The following is a 6,000-nucleotide window of genomic DNA, read 5'->3' on the forward strand; positions in this document are numbered from 1 at the left end:
GAGTTCAATTCAATTGGCACTGCTTTAGTTGTTAATTTCCATCACAGCTCTACATAATTGCCTTTCTCAGACTTCAGTTCATGATTCCTGGGAGAGCTGTGAAAAAAAGAGAACCTTGTTTTCATATTTACTGCTAATAAAGAAAATTAAGAATATGAATACTTTCTGGTTGGCCTCTCAATATTTTGAGTTTATGAGTTTGAAAACAGAGTCAGGTTAAAGATGTGTTGGGACTTCAGCAGTGCCCCTTGGGTTATTAAGAATTCATCTGATGGAGCATGATGCAGTGAGGCCGGTTCCACAGAGGCACACAAAGCCAGATCACACAAGCCAGAACACCTGCTTCTCAGATGTTATAGGGAAGGACCTTCAAGATGGTGGAGGAGTAAGATGTGAAGATCAACTTCCTCCCCACAAATACATCAAAAATACATATATATGTGGAAAATTACAGAACATATACTGAACACTGAAAGAAGCCCTGAGACTTCCCAGAAGGCAAGAAACTCCCCACGTACCTGGCCGTGTGGCTGACAGGGTCTTGGTGCTCCAGCCAGGGGTCAGGCCTGAGGCTCTGAGGTGGGAGAGCTGAGTTCAAGACATTGGACCACCAGAGACCTACCGGCTCCATGTAATATCAATCAGCGAAAGCTCTCCCAGATATCTCCATCTCAAAGTTAAGACCTAACTCCACTCAACATTGGAGTTGGAAAGAACCCATAAGGTTAACAGCTGATCTTTAAGCAGAAACTCTGTAAGCCAGAGGGGAGTGGCTGGACATATTAAAAGTGATGCAAGGGAAAAACCTACAACCAAGATTACTCTACCCAGCAAGGATCTTATTCAGATTTGAAAGATAAATTAAAACATTTACAGACAAGCAAAAGCTAAGAGAATTCGGCACCACCAAACCAGCTTTACAACAAATGCTAAAGGAACTTCTCTAGGTAGGAAACACAAAAGAAGGAAAAGACCTACAAAAACAAACCCAAACATTTAAGAAAATGGTAATAGGAGCATAGATATTGATAATTACCTTAACTGTAAATGGATTAAATACTCCAACCAAAAGACATAGACTGGCTGAATGGATACAAAAACAAGACCCATATATATATATATATATATATATATATATATATATATATATATATATATATATATATATATATGCTGTCTACAAGAGACGCACTTCAGACCTAGGGGCACATACAGACTGAAAGTGAGGGGATGGAAAAAGATATTCCATGCAAATTGAAATCAAAAGAAAGCTGGAGAGCCAGTTCTCATATCAAACAAAATAGACTAAAAGAAAGACTATTACAAGAGGCAAAGAAGGACATTACATAATGATCATGGGATCAATCCAAGAAAATGTAACTATTGTAAATATTTATGCATACAACATAGGAGCACCTCAATACATAAGGCAAATGCTAACAGCCATAAAAGGGGAAATCAACAGTAACACAATAATAGTAGGGGATTTTAACACCCCATTTTCACCAATGGACAGATCATCGAAAATGAAAATACATAAGGAAACACAAGCATTAAATGACACATTAAACAAGATGGACTTAATTGATATTTATAGGACATTCCATTAAAAAAACCAGAATACACATCCTTCGCAAGTGCTCATGGAACATTCTCCAGGATAGATCATATCTTGGGTCACAAATCAAGCCATGGTAAATTAAAGAAAATTGAAATCATATCAAGTATCATTTCTGACCACAGCGCTACAAGACTAGATATCAATTACAGGAAAAAAAAAAACCTGTAAAAAATACAAACACATGGAGGCTAAACAATACACTATGGAATAACCCAGAGATCACTGAAGAAATCAAAGAGAAAATAAAAAAATACCTAGAAACAAATGACAATGAAAACACAACAACCCAAAACCTATGGGATGCAACAAAAGCAGTTCTAAGAGGGAAGTTTACAGCAATACAATCTTACCTCAAAAAACAAGAAACATCTCAAATAAAAAACCTAACCTTACACCTAAAGCAATTAGAGAAAGAAAGACAAAAACACCCCAAAGTTAGCAGAAGGAAAGAAATCATAAAGATCAGATCAGAAATAAATGAAAAAGAAATGAAGGAAATGATAGCAAAGATCAATAAAACTAAAAGCTGGTTCTTTGAGAAGATAAACAAAATTGATAAACCATTAGCCAGACTCATCAAGCAAAAAGGAAAAAGACTCAAATCAATAGATTTAGAAATGAAAAGGAGAAGTAACAACTGACACTGCAGAAATACAAAGGATCACGAGAGATTACTACAAGCAACTATATGCCAGTAAAATGGACAACCTGGGAGAAATGGACAAATTCTTAGAAAAGCAGAACCATCTGAGACTGAACCAAGAAGAAATAGGAAATATAAACAGACCAATCAGAAGCACTGAAACTGAAACTGTGATTAAAAATCTTCCAACAAAAACAGCCAGGACCAGATGGCTTCACAGGCGATTTCTATCAAACATTAGAGAAGAGCTAACACCTATCTCTCTCAAACTCTTCCAAAATATAGCAGAGGGAGGAACACTCCCAAACTGATTCTACGAGGCCACCATCACCCTGATACCAAAACCAGACAAAGATGTCACAAAAAAAGAAAACTACAGGCCAATATCACTGATGAATATAGATGCAAAAATCCTCAACAAAATACTAGCAAACAGAATCCAACAGCACATTAAAAGGATCATACGCCATGATCAAGTGGTGTTTATCCCAGCAATGCAAGGATTCTTAAATATACACAAATCAATCCATGTGATAAACCATATTAAAAAATGAAGGAGAAACACCATATGATCATCTCAATGGATGCAGAAAAAGCTTTTGACAAAATTCAACACAAATTTATGATAAAAACCCTCCAGAAAGTGGGCATAGAGGGAACTTACCTCAACATAATAAAGGCCATATATGACAAACCCACAGCCAACATCGTTCTCAATGGTGAAAACTGAAACCATTTCCACTAAGATCAGGAAAAAGACAAGGTTCCCCACTCTCACCCCTATTACTCAACATAGTTTTGGAAGTTTTAGCCACAAGTATCAGAGAAGAAAAAGGAATAAAAGGAATCCAAATTGGAAAAGAAGAAGTAAAACTGTCTCTGTTTGCAGATGACATGATACTATACATAGAGAATCCTAAAGATGCTACCAGAAAGCTACTAGAGCTAATCAATGAATTTGGTAAAGTAGCGGGATACAAAATTAATGCACAGAAATCTTGTGCAGTTGTATATGATAATGATGAAAATTCTGAAAGAGAAATGAAGGAAACACTCCCATTTACCATTACAACAAAAAGATTAAACACCCAGGAATAAACCTACCTAAGGAGACAAAAGACCTGTATGCAGAAAACTATAAGACACTGATGAAAGAAATTAAAGATGATACAAACAGATGGAGAGATATACCATGTTCTTGGATTGGAAGAATCAACATTGTGAATATGACTATACTGCCCAAAGCAATCTACAATTCCAGTGCAATCCCTATCAAACTACAAATGGCATTTTTCACAGAACTAGAACAAAAAATTTCACAGTTTGTATGGAAACACAAAAGACCCCGAATAGCCAAAGCAATCTTGAGAAAGAAATTGGAGCTATAGGAATCAGGCTCCCTGGCTTCAGACTATACTACAAAGCTACAGTAATCAGGATAGTATGGTACTGGCACATAAACAGAACTATAGATCAATGGAACAGGATAGAAAGCCCAGAGTTAAACCCATGCAGTATGGTCACCGTATCTTTGATAAAGGATGCAAGAATATACAATGGAGAAAAGACAGCCTCTTCAGTAAGTGGTGCTGGGAAAACTGGACAGCTACATGTGAAAGAATGAAATTAGAACACTCCCTAACACCATACACAATAGTAAACTCAAAATGGATTAAAGACCTAAATGTAAGGCCAGACACTATAAAACTCTTAGAGGAAAACGTAGGCAGAACACTCTATGACATAAATCACAGCAAGATCCTTTTTGACCCACCTCCTAGAGAAATGGAAATAAAAACAAAAATATACAAATGGGACCTAATGAAACTTAATAGCTTTTGCACAGCAAAGGAAACCATAAACGAGACCAAAAGACAACCCTCAGAATGGGAGAAAATATTTGCAAACGAAGCAACTGACAAAAGGTTAATCTCCAAAATATACAAGTAGCTCATGCAGCTCAATATCAAAAAAACAGACAATCCAATCCAAAAATGTACAGAAGACCTCAATGGACATTCCTCCAAGGAAGATATACAGATTGCCAACAAACACATGAATGGCTGCTCAACATCACTAATCATTAGAGAAATGCAAATCAAAACTACAATCCTCACACTGGTCAGAATGGCCATCATCAAAAAATCTACAAACAATAAATGCTAGAGGAGGTGTGGAGCAAAGGGAGCCCTCTTCCACTGTTCGTGGGAATGTATATTGATACAGCCACTATGGAGAACAGTATGGAGGTTCCTTAAAAAACTGAAAAAAGAACTACCATATGACAAAGCAATCCCACTGCTGGGCATATACCCTGAGAAAACCATAATTCAAAATGAGTCATGTACCACAATGTTCATTGCAGCTCTATTTACAATAGCCAGGACAGGGAAGCAACCTAAGTGTCTAGTGACAGACAAATGGATAAAGAAGATGTGGCACATATATACAATGGAATATTACCCAGCCATAAAAAGAAACGAAATTGAGTTATTTGTAGTGAGGTGGATGGACCTAGAGTCTGTCATACAGAGTGAAGTAAGTCAGAAAGAGAAAAACAAATACTGTATGCTAGCACATATATATGGAATCTAAAAAAAAAAAAGAAATGGTTATGAAGAACCTAGGGGCAGGACAGGAATAAAGATGCAGACATGGAGAATGGACTTGAGGACACGGGGTGGGGAAGGGTAAGCTGAGACAGAGTGAGAGAGTGGCATGAACATATATGCACTACCAAATGTAAAATAAATAGGTAGTGGGAAGCAGCCACATACAACAGGGAGTTCAGCTCGGTGCTTTGTGACCACCTAGAGGGGTGGGATAGGGAGGGTGGGAGGTAGATGGAAGAGCCAGGGAATATGGGGATATATGTGTACGTATAGCTGATTCACTTTGTTATACAGAAGACTCTAACACAACATTATAAAGCCATTAAACTCCAATAAAGATGTTGATAATTAATAAAATAAATAAATCTCCCCAATTAAAAGAAAAAAAAATGATTCTGAGTATAAAATGCCTATGCTTTCATGTTGTTTTGTCCTGCAGTGTTACTTTTCAATCCTTGAGGGTAGTCGAGCATAAATTATATTCCATAAAATACTATGGATATTCAAGAATGCACCATGACGTAAGAGCCAGGTTTTTACCTTTCCCTGACACCATGATGGATATTCTCCTCTTGCCTCTCCAGATGCATTCTTCATATTCTCCACGTGCTCTGTGTCTCAGACTCTGCACCGTATTGAATGTATCAATGACTTCCCCTGCCCTCTGGAAGAATATCAGAGTCAAGGAAGAGAATACAGCCAGGGTATGTATTCTCCATTCCCCTAGAGCCATATTGCTATTGATCAACATTGGTTGGCTGCATCCAGTGTCTGAAGGTCTGAAGTGCACAGCTCTTGGACCTTCCATCAGTTATCCTTTCCATACAGTTACTTTTTCTTATTTCCAAAAGCTATTATTTCCTTGGCTACTCTGACCTAGGGCTGCTAATATTTTACCATTGTTTTTAGTTCTGGGAATAGCAGCATCCTGTATTGGTCAAACCAGCCGCCGTTTGAAAATGTCTCTTTATTGAAGGCTCCTTAATTGCTGTATTTGGATGTGCCTTCTTTTCCTGCCAGAACACTGGTGCAGTTCCAAATGATTTAAATATTTATAGACTGTTGTTGGAGGATAAAAGGAGAGAAATAATCTAGGTGTAAATGTATTTTGGAAGACGTTGCTC

At 37.4% G+C, this 6,000-nt stretch overlaps 1 protein-coding gene across 1 annotated transcript in view; it reads left to right on the forward strand.

The window, feature by feature from the left end:
- The window catches only part of LOC307186953 (uncharacterized protein), a 54,887-nt gene extending 49,208 nt beyond the window's left edge, over positions 1-5,679 (forward strand). Inside the window, exon 3 of the transcript XR_013828519.1 lies at positions 5,461-5,679. The gene's annotated coding sequence lies outside the window, so the exon portion shown is untranslated. The remainder of the gene's footprint in view (positions 1-5,460) is intronic.
- The last annotated feature ends 321 nt before the right edge of the window (positions 5,680-6,000 follow it).

The sequence above is a fragment of the Stenella coeruleoalba genome (genome assembly GCF_951394435.1).
Source record: "Stenella coeruleoalba genome assembly, chromosome: 5".
In the NCBI taxonomy this organism is placed as follows: Eukaryota; Metazoa; Chordata; class Mammalia; order Artiodactyla; family Delphinidae; genus Stenella; species Stenella coeruleoalba.